The following is a 15,528-nucleotide window of genomic DNA, read 5'->3' as shown; positions in this document are numbered from 1 at the left end:
AATGCTTATCGGGGACATGGACATATCAAGGTTGATGGTTTATGTGCAGCAGGTTGAGGAAGAGAAGCTGAGGGACAGAGAAGAGTTCAGAAATAAGAGAGCTAAGATCGGGAACGAGTCCGGGCAGCAGAGAGGTAATTCAAACCGTTCCTCCTTTCAGCAAAGGCAAAAGGGACCTGCTCCATCATTTGCTAGAGCACCTGCACCCAGATACAGAGGTGAATTTAATGTTCAGAATTCGAAGGACTTCAGGGCTAGACCAGCACAATCTTCGGGTAGTGTGGCGCAAGGGAGTAGTAAGCCTCCTGTTTGCGCCAAATGTGGTAGGAACCACTCAGGTATTTGTCGAGATGGCTCCATTGGTTGTTTCAGGTGTGGTCAGAATGGACATTTCATGCGAGAGTGTCCAAAGAATAGGCAGGGTAATGGAAGCAATAAAGCACAGTCTTCTTCAGTTGTTCCACCAGACAGGACGGCACCTAGAGGAGCTACTTCTAGTGTAGGTGGAGGAGCAAACCGCCTTTATGCTATCACCAGTCGCCATGAGCAAGAGAATTCTCCGAATGTTGTCACTGGTATGATCAAAGTCTTTGCTTTTGATGTGTATGCTTTGCTAGACCCAGGAGCGAGTTTATCTTTTGTAACTCCTTATGTTGCAAATCAGTTTGAGGTTCTTCCTGAAAGACTTTGTGAACCCTTTTGTGTTTCTACACCTATTGGGGAGTCTATTCTAGCGGAAAGAGTTTATCGTGATTGTCCTGTTTCTATCAATCACAAGAGCACCATGGTTGATTTGGTTGAGTTAGACATGGTAGATTTTGATGTCATTCTAGGTATGGATTGGCTTCATGCTTGTTATGCATCGATAGATTGTAGAACTCGAGCAGTCAAGTTTCAGTTTCCGAATGAGCCAGTCATAGAGTGGAGTAGCAGTTCAGCAGTGCCTAAAGGTCATTTTATTTCGTACCTTAAGGCAAGAAAGTTAGTTTCGAAGGGTTGTATCTATCACTTAGTCCGAGTTCATGATTCTAGTGTTGAGATACCTCATTTCCAGTCAGTTCCTATAGTAAGAGAGTTTCCAGAAGTGTTTCCTGATGATCTACCCGGAATTCCTCCTGAGAGAGAGATAGATTTCGGCATAGATCTCATTCCAGATACTCGTCCTATCTCTATTCCGCCATATAGAATGGCACCAGCAGAGTTGAAAGAGTTGAAAGAGCAGTTGAAAGATCTCCTAGAAAAGGGTTTCATTCGACCGAGTGTCTCACCTTGGGGTGCTCCGGTTTTGTTTGTGAAGAAGAAAGATGGTTCCCTTAGAATGTGTATAGATTACCGCCAGTTGAACAAGGTTACCATCAAGAACAAGTACCCTCTTCCGAGGATTGATGATCTTTTCGATCAGCTTCAGGGTGCCACTTGTTTTTCAAAGATTGACCTCCGATCCGGCTATCATCAGTTAAGGGTAAAGGAAAGTGATATCCCAAAGACAGCTTTCAGAACCAGGTATGGTCATTATGAGTTTTTGGTCATGTCCTTTGGTTTGACTAATGCGCCTGCAGCTTTCATGGATTTGATGAATAGAGTCTTCAAACCTTATTTAGATATGTTTGTTATTGTCTTTATTGATGATATACTAGTCTATTCAAGGAATGAAGAAGATCATGCTAGTCATCTCAGAACAGTTCTTCAGACTTTGAAAGACAAGGAGTTGTATGCTAAGTTCTCTAAGTGTGAGTTTTGGCTTAAGTCTGTGGCATTCCTAGGCCACATTGTGTCCGGTGATGGAATTAAAGTTGATACTCGGAAAATTGAGGCAGTGCAGAATTGGCCTAGACCCACATCTCCAACTGAAATTAGGAGTTTCTTGGGATTAGCTGGCTATTATAGAAGGTTTGTTGAAGGGTTCTCGACTATTGCATCTCCTTTGACAAAGTTGACTCAGAAGACAGTGAAATTTCAATGGTCTGAAGCTTGTGAGAAAAGCTTTCAAGAATTGAAAAAGAGATTGACTACAGCTCCAGTTTTGACGCTACCAGAAAGTACTCAAGGTTTTGTGGTGTATTGTGATGCATCTAGAGTTGGTTTGGGTTGTGTCTTAATGCAGAATGGCAAGGTTATAGCTTATGCCTCCAGACAGTTAAAGGTTCATGAGAAGAACTACCCAACCCATGACTTAGAGCTAGCTGCTGTAGTATTTGCTTTGAAGATATGGCGTCATTACTTGTATGGTGTGCATGTCGACATATTCACTGATCACAAGAGCCTTCAATATGTGCTTACTCAGAAAGAGCTTAATCTCAGACAGAGGAGGTGGTTAGAGTTACTCAAGGATTATGACCTGAGTATTCTTTACCACCCAGGTAAGGCTAATGTTGTTGCTGATTCTTTGAGCAGGTTGTCTATGGGTAGCACCGCCCATATTGAAGAAGGAAGAAAGAGTTAGCAAAAGATGTGCACAGACTAGCATGCCTGGGAGTCAGATTTACAGATTCCACAGAAGGAGGAATAGCGGTGACGAGCAGGGCCGAGTCATCATTAATGTCAGAAGTGAAAGAGAAGCAAGATCAAGATCCCATTTTGCTCGAGTTGAAGGAAAATGTTCAAAAGCAAAGAGTATTAGCTTTTGAACAAGGGGGAGATGGTGTTTTGAGATTTCAAGGTAGATTGTGCGTACCTATGGTAGATGGACTCCAAGAGAAGATTATGGATGAAGCTCACAGCTCCAGATATTCTATTCATCCGGGTTCCACCAAGATGTATCGTGATTTGCGTGAAGTTTATTGGTGGAATGGCATGAAGAAGGGCATTGCTGAGTTTGTTGCTAAGTGTCCAAATTGCCAACAAGTGAAAGTTGAACACCAAAGGCCCGGTGGTTTGGCTCAGAGGATAGAACTTCCAGAGTGGAAGTGGGAGATGATCAATATGGATTTCATCACAGGGTTGCCAAGGTCTCGCAGACAACATGATTCTATTTGGGTGATTGTCGACAGAATGACAAAGTCAGCTCATTTTCTACCGGTAAAGACTACCAATACAGCAGAAGATTATGCCAAGTTGTATGTTCAAGAGATAGTGAGACTTCATGGAGTCCCAATCTCCATTATTTCAGATAGAGGTGCACAGTTTACTGCACAGTTCTGGAAATCTTTTCAGAAGGGCTTGGGTTCAAAGGTGAACTTAAGTACTGCCTTTCACCCTCAGACGGATGGGCAAGCAGAGCGCACTATTCAGACCTTAGAGGATATGTTGAGGGCTTGTGTAATCGATTTCAAAGGGAGTTGGGATGATCACCTACCTCTCATTGAGTTTGCCTACAACAACAGTTATCACTCTAGCATCCAGATGGCTCCATATGAAGCTCTTTATGGGAGAAGATGTAGATCTCCTATTGGATGGTTCGAAGTTGGTGAAGCACAGTTGATAGGACCAGATTTAGTTCACCAAGCTATGGAGAAGGTGAAAGTGATTCAAGCGAGATTGAAAACGGCACAGAGTCGTCAGAAATCCTACACCGATGTTAGGAGAAGGGCGTTAGAATTTGAAATAGACGATTGGGTATATTTGAAGGTTTCACCCATGAAAGGCGTTATGAGGTTTGGTAAGAAGGGGAAACTTAGTCCCCGGTATATTGGACCTTACCGCATAGCCAAGAGGATTGGCAATGTTGCTTATGAGTTGGAGTTACCACAGGAACTAGCAGCGGTTCATCCGGTATTTCACATCTCCATGTTGAAGAAGTGCATAGGCGATCCTTCATTGATCCTACCGACTGAAAGTATCAAGATCAAGGATAACTTATCTTATGAGGAGATTCCTGTTCAAATTTTGGATCGTCAAGTTCGTAGGTTGAGAACGAAAGATGTAGCCTCAGTTAAGGTCCTATGGAGGAACCAATTTGTTGAGGAAGCAACTTGGGAAGCCGAAGAAGACATGAAGAAGAGATATCCATATCTCTTTGAATCCGCAGATTAAGGTATTAATTTCCTTCTTAGTGCTCTTTAAATTATAATGAGCATGTCGTTATTGTTGTTGCGTTTGCATGGTTGTTTGTTGGGTGTTGAGTTGATGTTACACCCTTAGCTTTGTAAGAGTTACCTCATTCGAGGACGAATGTTCCCAAGGGGGAGATATTGTAACATCCGACAATTTAAAAATGAATATGAAGAAGCTTGAAATTTGGAAATAGTCTTTTTTTTTGAAAAAATTTAAAATCTGGAAATTTGGCAGTCCAGAATCTGGAAAATTTGGCTAAGTTCAAAAATTTGGAAATTTGGCTAAGTGTGGAAATCAGTGAGTTTTTGGCCAACTTTGAGCAGTCATAACTCCTAGCTCAGGATGAGTTAGGAGTAGTTCCAGTTATGGTTTCGAAGCTTGTGGAACGATCTTTCCAACGCCACTGAGTTTGCTCAATTCCGAGTTCTTATGAGCGAGCTATGATCTTTGAAAGTTGGGCAGTTGGCAGGGATTCCGTTCCGGAAATTTAAGGGCGTTTTGGTCTTTTCACAAATCATTTCTTTTGAGCTTATATTGTTGTATTAGGCTGATATTTGGATCATTCTGTCCCATTTTGAAAGAGAAAGAGTTAGGGTTCAAGAGAAGAAGAAGAGAAGAAGGAGAAGAAGAAGAGAAGAAAGAGGAGATCAACAAGATTGGTCAAGATCATTGTGGATTTTCGTCGGGGGTGATCCCTATCAAGGTATGTGAGTCTTTAGTGTGGGTTTATCCTTTCCCCCCACATACCAAGCTCGTTTTTATGATTTGAGAAGAGATTGGATTTGTTGTTGAAGTTGTTAGTTGTTGTTGATGTTGTTAGTTGTGTTGTTGAAGTTATTGTTGGTTGTGGGACAGGATTGGGCTGTGTATTTGAGTTGTGACCTATTGTATATTGAGGGATTTTATGATCCTTAGTGTTGGTTGGTTCATACCCCCACACACCAACTCGTTTTTAATTCCAAGAGAAGATTTATTGGTTGTTGAAGTTGTAGTGGTGTTGTGTTGAAGTTCTTGCTGATTTAGTACAGATTTCTGGCTGTGATTTTTGAGTTGAATCTATTGTATAATAAGGGTCTTTATGATTCTAAGTGTTGCTGCTGAAACCTTGAGGTTGAGAGGGTTTAGAATTGGAAAGAAACAAGGGGAAAAAGTCGGATTTTTGGGGAAAAAGGGGCTGGGCTGTTGCACCTCTCCTAGTGCCAAGGACACCAATCCTTCCCTTTCATTCACCATTTCTTTTTTTATACATGTTCCTAGGTATTATACCTATGTTTCCTAGTTGTTTCCAACACTCCAAGGTACTTCCAAAAGTCAAGTAAAACTACAAGTCAAGTGAAGTTAGTTTCCAAGTCAAGTGAAGTTAGTTTCCAATTCAAGTGAAGTTAGTTTCCAAGTCAAGTGAAGTCAAGCTTAGAAGTAAGTAAGTCAAAGCAAGTCTTTAAGGTTTTCCAAGAGTCTTCATTGAGCGTTTTAACTTCATTCTAAGGCTCAAGTTCCAAGTTAAGTATTGAGTTTCAAGTCAAGTCAAAAGTTAAGAGTTTCATGTTAAGTTAAGAGTTTCACATCAAGCCAAGAGTTCAAGTAAAGTAAAGAGTTTAAAGTTGAGTTCTTTTCTCAAAGTTATTAGGGAACTATGTATTCCCAAAGAAGTTTTAAAGAAATGTTTTTACATTTAAACAAGGTTGGAAACTGAGATTTCCAAAAAGCCTTCGGGCTAGTTTTTGAGTAATTATCTCATATCAGCAGAAAGAAATATGTTTTAAAAACATAAGAGCCAGTACATTTTTGGGAGTAGTATCGAGCACCGAATTGGGGGAGCGTTCAAAGAACCCACAGCCCCCATAGAACCATGTTAGCCACCATGGGTAGAAAAAGATCATACTTTTTAGATGAATCCTTTTCAGATTAGACTAGTGGATCCATTAGGCAGTTCAGGTCTTATACCTTTGGCCGGGTATAAGATGCTCTGGCAGCGTGAGGTCGATCGCTGTATCATCACTATAGCTCTTATGTGATGGTTGTCGGTTAGAGAAGCTCCCACAGCAGTTATTGTATTTTTCATACACAGAGATTATTGTATTTTTATATACATCAGTTCATTGTATTTTTATACACATTTCAGGCTTATTGTATCCTTGTATACACACAGAGTTCATAGCATGTTTTAAGCAATCTTTCTTTATATCGCACTTGTTTTAAATTGCCTTATATTGAAAGAAGTCAGTCAGGTTGAGTTAAGTTGAGCCAGGTAAGTTATTCAGTTTCTTCCAGTTTTCCTTCTAGCCTTTGTTGCTTAGTTTTCCAGCTTGCATACTCGTACATTCCATGTACTGATGCCAGTTGGCCTGCATCGTTTGATGATGCAGATTCAAGTACCCCGGATCAGCATCCTGCACGTCGTTGATCCAGCTGAGCACTCCAGAGTCAGTGGTGAGCCTCCTTGCATTCCGGAGGACTCAATTATTTTGTGTTCTTAGTTTTTGTTTTATTAGGATGTTGCGGGGTCTGTCCCAACATCCATCTCAGTATTTTAGAGGCTTCATAGACAGATAGTCAGTCAGTTAGTTTTGAGTCTCTCATCTATATATATATGTAAATATTCTATTTTGAGATTCGAGTTGCCTTTATGGCCATATTTTATAAGTTAAGTTGTTTTGTAATATTGCATTGCATTGAGTTATTCTGTTGAGGTTTCCGCTGAGTTAAGAAAGCCAGGCCAAGGGTTCGCTTGGGGCTAGAAATGGTCTCCGGGTGCCGGTCCCGCCCAGGGTGTAGGCTCGGGGCGTGACACTTCCCTCAATCATCTTAAAATTTAAACATCATATTAGTATTTGGAATAAAAAGCTTTTGGGAACGTATTCAGGTTTGTTATGATTGATGATATGAAATGTGTGTATGATGAGATGTTGAGTGATATGATTAAGCCTGATACTGGGTGATAGGAACGGGACCTTTAGATTTGGGTCTTTTAATTAGGATATATCTTAGAGGAAATTGGGTGAAATATTGGGTTATGGGGCGAATAGTTGATTTATGGGTTAAAAAAAAAAGGTCAAACGGGTAGTTCATTAGGATTAAGACACGTGTTAAAAAATGAGAGGTCCGTTAGTGAGAGGGGCATGTGTTGTACCTATAATTGGACGACATGGACTTATGTGGATGCAAAGTATAATGGAGGGTATAGACGTACCATTTATTAAAGTTCGGGGGTAAATTCGTCCTTTCTCCCTTTTTAGATATGTTAAACAACTAAAATCACTCCTAAAAATCTGCCAATTTGAATATGTACTCTAAAGTGACAGTCTAACATTGTTATTTTGAAAATTCAAAAAAATTAAAATCGAAGACGAAAAAAATTTGTAAAAAAAAATGAAAAACGAGAATACTCGTATGTTGAAAAACTATATCTCAATATTATTATTATACATATAACGACATGTAGATGAAAATAGTATACATATACAAATACATATGAATACAATTATGTAACAATTAACTAATCTTCTGTTATATTGTATTCTATACTTGTACCTGAATACAAACACACATGAATACAATAATATAACATGTAAATAACTTTATTTATATTGTATTTGAAATCTGTATTTGAATACAGATACAAATGAATTTAAATTTATAACTATCGATCGACTTTAATTTAAATGGTTTGATACTTATATTTGAATACAAATACAGAGAAATACAATTATATAACTACTATTAATTTGCTTTCATTTATAATGTATTTAGTACTTACATTAGAATATAAATACAAATGAATACATTTATGAATATATATATATATATATATGATTACAAACATTTAAATTCATTTGTCTCTGTATTTAAATACATCTATATATATAATTATATTTGAATACAAAATACATATGAATACAAATTCAGAACAAGTATAGTGTTTTGATTCAAAATACAATGAATACAAATACAACGCAAAATATGGTGCTTTGTTTGGTCTGTCATTAGAGATACCTCTTGTTAGCCTCTTCTGATCTGCCATTAGAGTAAAAAGTTTTGGAGTTCCTTTTGGTAATTCTAATTGAAACTGTAGAAATTGAATGGCACAAAACACACAAATATTTTTTATCTCAAATTGATTTCCGCCATTGTAATGGAAAAAATCTTCAATCGAAACCCTATGAAAATAGATGAACATATAGATATATACCAATATAATCTTCATTAAAAATAAGAAAAAATGCAATTAGAATATACTTAATGAAGATGAATCACAAAAATTACTCCTGCATCATGCAAAGGATAGTGAATCGGAAGGATTTTTGAAAAAAAAATCAAAAAAAAAGTCGATGTATATGAATATGGAAAGAGAAACATTGAAAAGGGTAAACATGGAAACCACACCCGTAAAACATGCCTTACATAATTGATTAGGCATGTACTAATTACTCTGCTATTTAATATTTGTTAATATACATATAAAATTGGAAAGAAATGATTATTCATGTGTAATTGATTAACTTTGCTATTTAATATTTAATTATATCCATATAATATAAAATAAGTAAATTATAGCTATTATCTTAAACTAGGTAATGTTGTCCGTGCTATGCACGGCACGGGCCCAATAATAAATAGTATGTTTTGGGGCTAATAACGGAGATTTTGAAGCGATTGTTTGCGTGGATAAAGGAATAAGTTTTTTTATCACAAACTTGTACTTTATTTGACGTTATTCAAGGCACATAAGGACTATCCCACATACAACATTTTTGAAATTATTTATGTTGTCAATTATCATGATTTATAGTATTTTTACAATAGATTCACTTAAAGAATGAGTGGAATTTTTTGTATTTTTTTTCAAAACATATTTTATGTTGTCAATTATCATGATTTATATATTTTTACGCATTTTTTAAATATAAAAAACCCAAAAAAAAATAAGACAAATAAATTAAAATGGACCCAATATATGTTATTTTTGTTGTCTCAATTTATGTCACACAAATAAAATTTGGAGAGTCATCCAAATTTTAATTTTTTTTTTAAAAATGTTTTAAAGTTATTAATTATTGTGATTTATAAATATTTTGATGTAACTTTCAAATAACCCAACATTACTGGTCAATTTGTCATAATTTATGTGATATGGATAAAATTACAAAATTAACTCTTTTAAAATGTCTTTCAGATATTTTAAGTTGTTAATTATTATTATTTATAATACTTTTTTTGGTAATTTTAAAATGATATGTGTTATTTTTTCTGTCCTAATATATGTGAGCCTGAAAGAATTCTGAGAGTGAACTTATTTTATTATATAGCTTTTAAATATTTTAAATTGGTAATTATTGTAATTTTTAATGCTTTTTAAGTCATTTGTAAATGATATATGTTGCTCCTTTGTCCCATTTTATATAGTATAAATAAAATTCCCGAAACCAACTAAATTTTAAATATATTTTTAAAAATATTTTTAAATTATTAATTATTGCGATTTATAATATTTAAAAAAAAAGTACAAAACTTGTATCAGCCTAAAAAATGACCACGATAATTCGAAGCCTACAGAAAGCAATATGGTTGTACGTAATTTTTAAATACTTAATATATATTACTCCACTTGTCTCAATGTATGTAGCATTGATAAAATTTCAAGATTCAATCAAATGTTGTTAATTGTTAACATTTATAATACATTTTACGTAGTTTTCAATAATTTCACATTAAACAATACATATTACTACTTTTGGTCTCATTTTATGTGACATTGATAGATTAATTTTAACAATTAGTCAATTAATTTTTTTCTGTTTTTTTAATAAATATTTTAAGTGGTCAAAATCACGATTTATTGTATTTTATACATAATTTTTAACGATAGATTAATTTCAAGAATTAATCAAATTTTTATATATGTATTTATTTTTGAAATTTTTTATGTTGTCAATTATCATGATTTATAGTATTTTTTTACGCAATTTTTAAAATATAAAAAAAAAATTAAGACAAATAAATTAAAATGGACGCAATATATGTCTATTTTTGTTTCTCAATTTATGTCACACAAATAAAATTTGAAGAGTCATCGAAATTTGCATTTAAAAAAAAATGTTCTAAGTTATTAATTATTGTGATTTATAATATTTTTATGTAACTTTCAAATAACTTACATTGCTGGTCACTTTGTCCTAATTTATGTGATATGAATAAACTTACAAATCTAACCCTTTTAAAATTGTCTTTCAGATATTTTAAGTTGTTAATTATTATTATTTATAATACTTTTTTGGTAATTTTAAAATGATATATGTTATTTTTTCTGTCCCAATATATGTGACCCGGATAGAATTTTGAGAGTTCAACCTATTTTATTATATATCTTTTTAAATATTAAATATTTTAAGTCAGTTGTAAATGATTTATTATATTAATATATAATATATATATATATATTATTTTATTTCTACTGGGGTTTTATTATGATATATTATATATTATATAAACTCCTTTTATTATATAGTAGAAAAATAAATATATATTATATATATTATATAGTAGAAAAAAATGATTTATTATATTATATATTATATAGGGAGTTTATGATGGGACACATAGAACGTCCCATGATAAACTCCTCTTATATAATAGTAGAATTACAATTACAAAATTAACCCTTTTAAAATGTCTTTTAAGATATTTTAAGTTGTTAATTATTATTATTATAATACTTTTTTGGTAATTTTAAAATGATATATGTTATTTTTCTGTCCCAATATATGTGACTCGGATAGAATTTTGAGAGGAACCTATTTTATTATATATCCTTTAAATATGAAATATTTTAAGTCATTTGTAAATGATTTATTATATATCTTATTATATATTTTATAAACTCCCTTATAGTAGAAAAATAAATATATATTATATATAGAAAAAATGATTTATTATATTATATATTATATAGGGAGTTTATGATTGGACATCACAATGTCCCATTATAACTCCTCTTATATAATAAGAGAATATATATTGATGTTTGCTATATCTTGTAGTTTTTCCAATATATTTTATTGGTCTTATTGAATTATTGTTTTAATGGTTTATATAAAAAAGAATTATAGGATACTAGTTACTACATTTGCGTATAGGCTAAAGCTTCAATTCACATTATTATCCTAATTCTTTTATTTGTGTTATATTTACTATAGTTATTTTCATGTTAGTTACTATTGTTTTCATTTTCATTTTATGAGCATGGCGTAAAGTTACATATATTGCCATGTTGCGCCAAGTTGGAGAAGTCATATATTGTTTTATGAGCATTTCTTATTGGTTAAACCGAAAATCAAATCGTTAAAGACCAAAAATCGATAAAAAATAACTTATTAGTTTGTTTATTGATTTAACATATTTAAAAATTGAAAACTAATAAATCAAATCGACAATACATAAAATCGAACTACCGATTCATATCCCTAAAGGTAAGTGATAGTTAAAATGCTTTATTTTTGCAACAACATTAATATATATATATATATATATATATATATGTTGGGTAAATAACAATGCAAACAAATATATACAAATGTGTTGGGTAAATATGTAACCAAGCAAATAAATGTAAACCAATTTTAGATATTATCTCCTCTCAATATTTCAAATCTTTCAAAATATTATTCACTCAAACCGAATATTTCAAACCGATTCACGTTTACAGTATATTGATTTTAAGATTTGAGCTTTGAACATGAAAGAAGAAGAAGGTAAACAACGAAAGCATAAGGAAGAAGAAAGAAGGAAGAGAAGAAGAAGCCATTAATGGCTGAAAGGAAAAGATTCAAAGAAGTGAAGAAGAAAGCTTAATAGCTTGGTTTTAAATTAATAATTTTATCATAATTAGAAATTAAGTTAATTTAAAGTTGATATTTTGAAAAGCAATATGTATTTCTTTTAGTTGTAATTTCCCCCCATGAACATGAAACTTAATAGTTTTGTGAAAATTATTAAAATTCCCTCATCTCTTAAATATAATCTGGCCAAATGAGATAATAGCAAGTCATAGATAAGATATATGCATATTCTAAGACACCACATTAAGAAAATTACATATCTCACGGATGCATGTCAGCTTCTCCAAAAATAGTGTATTTTTGAAGAATCTGACAGAGATGCAACATCAAAGTGAACGAGTCCAGCAACTTAGATCTTTCAGTAGCAAAGACCAAGTAATTCAATAGTATCACACCCTTTACTACAAAAGCAAGTAACAACCAACAGAGGACAATCAATTGTAAGTGCATCTTACCTTTATTAATATGAAGAAATTCGAACTGTAAACACCAATTCATCAAGTATACTGTAATGACTAGATGCCAAATATTTTATATTTCCGGGTAAACGAATATATAGACACAAAATTCTTAGTTGAACACAAATAAATGGGATATTTCCCAGTCTATTTTTCTACTATCTAAAAATTTCTAAGTAGACAAAAACAGTCAAGCAGTTAATTTTCAGCTATGTGCAACAAATTCATATTAACATAGCTAACAAGTTAACTATTTAATCCGACGGGGAAAATCCAGCAAATTAGTAATGAAGAATTCATCTTACTTCAGTTTTGAACGCCCTTCACTGCTACTGATGCTGCATACTTCCTTTTACGTTTTGAGGTACAAGATGCTTTGCCGTGGTGATGGTGAAATACTGTAGGCGGTAACTGATGAGTGATGGACCCAAAAATACTGAATTTCCCTGACTTGCTAAAAGCAGTTTCAGCATCGGCACGCCTCTTGAAAACAACTTTTACTTGTTTTCTCTTGTGAATAAGCTTGGTCTCAGATTCACAAAGTGGACCATACTGACTAAATATTATGTTTAGATCTGCTATGGGAGGAACTGATTCTAAATCTGAAAAACTTAAGAATCAGCGTGGTTGGGGAGTATTCGGAACTTCCATCCACAAGATCAGATAGATTTTCTCTTTCTGAATTCTCAACCAACGGGCCTACTTCTTGTTTATGGTCCAAGATCGGACCTCAGGCCAGGAGAAGTCTCCCATTTAGCATTAGGAAAATCCACCTCGTTTTGGACCTCTGGTTCAAATAACACCTGATCTTCGGGGTTGCATTCAATAATTCCTATCAGTCCAATATGAGTCCTCAATACCTTCTATCGACAAAGTTTCAGCAGATGCTGAGTTGGATGAATTTTGTCCTATATGCTTTTCTGTCGGCTTTGAGAGGTCTGCTGACACGGTAGTTCCGAGCAAGTTAAATTCCTATAATCACAGAACAAACTAGCTTGTGACAGCAAAATACGACTCGCATTCATGGGATCCCTGGCTGCCGAATAGAGCTTTGAGAGCAATTTCTGTTGGAGAAGGGAATTCTTTTACTCAACTGTTCTCCTTCAGATTTCACGAGACCAAGAACTGAATCTCCAAATCAATATTTCTCAAGTTCTCATTATGCTCGCTCGTTCTTCGGGAGTTTCTGTCAATAGACTTGAGATTTCGCCTTGCAGCTTTATGAGGTAAAGACATCTTGTTACCACTGCTTGGTGACAATTCTTTTTTCCTTCTTTTTGCCTTTGAATTGCTAGGCATATATTCAAATGCTAAATGTCTCTTCTCAGAAGACACAGACTTCCTCTCTCGCCCAGCTATTCCTCTAGAATTCTTCTGATCATTTGATTTATGAACTGCTCCCATACACCAACACGGACATTGATTTTTACTTTTTTACCAGGTGCTCAGCAATCCCCGAGCAACGAGGACGCTTTGTTGAGGAAGTACCTTGGACATTAGAATTTTTCCTCCGACGCCACATCACTCTTCCCAAGCAGTGGTTCAACATCATTATCATTCTCAAACAAACCGCTAAATTCTTTCTATTACTGGGTGCTCATTATAACCATTCCAGCGATTAAAGGCCGCCAATTGAGCTTTTGCCAACACAAACGACAATCTGTCAAGCCGGGAATGTGGAGCTGCTGCTACTGACTTGAGTGTTTCTCACAAGTTCGGCAGGGTTAAATGGGGTTTTGATCTGAAAAGTTGTCACCTCCAATTCTCATGTTTGATTCCGCCTGGATACCAGCCTCTGCAACAATCTGAGATTCCATTTTTGCTCGGGCTTCCTCCGGCAAACATGGGCAGGCGAGCCCCAACTAACCCGTCTAGAGACTTCATCTAGAGCACAGTTCACTGCAGAGAAAGTGTTCTGAGTTGCTCTGTTTCTCCATCGAGAGAAGTACATCTTAAATGGCTTAATGCTAGATGCTTCATTCCATGCAAATGTCTGGTCACCAAAGTAAGCTATAAGATAGCAATTCTTTTTAAAGTATTTCATTGCGCTGTTTGATGCAGCAGAAGGGTCCAATATCTGCCCAGGCCACCAAGGATGACTCCTCACCTTACCCATACAATCGACACGTAAAACTTCCCTTCCTCTTCCATGGTCGGTGCTTAACCCCTCGTCTTTCTGGAACGATAGCATCAGGCCCACATTCTATACCATCATTAATGTTGACTGTTTCTACATCAGGAAACAGATCCATTTGTCCCACCTGATACATCTTGCATGTCATCGGCTCCTTCTACTACATTCCCCCTTCGTGCAAGATTGTGAAAATCCCATCAAATCAACCACAAGCTCACCATCAGCCGACTATTTACCCTGCAAAGGCCATTTCACCTTCGAGATCACATGGACCCAATCAACTCCACACCTAAACCTTCCATTTGCACTCTTAAACCCTTAACAACATCATTACCTTCTCCAAAAACCCTAACCCCAGCATCACATAACCGATTTCACAAACTAAATCCAGAGTTATTTCGATTTTCCATTAGGGTTTCATTTCCTGATTGATCATCAACACTAAACAACTCTGAAGTTTTGATCCGAATTCACCGACATTGGCAGAAATCCTAACACATATAACCACATACATAATAATAATAAAAAAACGCTGTAAAGCACATGACTTCAACAGCTAATTTCAACCATAGAACACATAGTTTCACATTTCTCGAAAATTCACCGACATGCGTGCGATCCTAACAATAGAAAACACTACTATTCAAAAAACGATGTAAGCACATGAATCAACAGCTATTTCAACAATAGAACCAAACGTTAATTTCACACATTTTGATCCAAATACACCGACATTGCAGAATCCTAACAAATAGAAAACCAAATACATATTCAAAAAAACGCCGTAAGCACATAAATCACAACAGCTATTTCAACATAGAACACCATAATTTCACACATACATAAAAAAAAACCGATGTAATCACATGAATCAGTAGTTATTTCAATATAGAACACATTAATTATACACATACATCAGGAAAAAAATTAAAAATCAAACAAACGTTACGTAAGCACATGAATCGGCAGCAATTTCAACATAAAACACATAATTATACACATACATCATAAAAACATACAAAAAAAACGCTATAAGCACATGAATCAGCAGCTAATTCAATATAGAACACATAATTACACAAATAAAATCAATTTTTTTAAAAAAAAA

General features: G+C 34.6%; 1 pseudogene; it reads right to left on the bottom strand.

Annotated features, from left to right (window-relative positions):
- Window positions 1-12,592: 12,592 nt before the first annotated feature.
- On the bottom strand, window positions 12,593-14,900 carry LOC125816645 (PWWP domain-containing protein 5-like; annotated as a pseudogene).
- Window positions 14,901-15,528: the final 628 nt, after the last annotated feature.

This window comes from Solanum verrucosum, unplaced genomic scaffold (assembly GCF_900185275.1).
Source record: "Solanum verrucosum unplaced genomic scaffold, falcon-dt-bn FXZP01000397.1, whole genome shotgun sequence".
Classification (NCBI taxonomy): Eukaryota; Viridiplantae; Streptophyta; class Magnoliopsida; order Solanales; family Solanaceae; genus Solanum; species Solanum verrucosum.
Note: the sequence above shows the minus strand (reverse complement) of the source record. Positions and strands in the feature narration are given on the sequence as shown.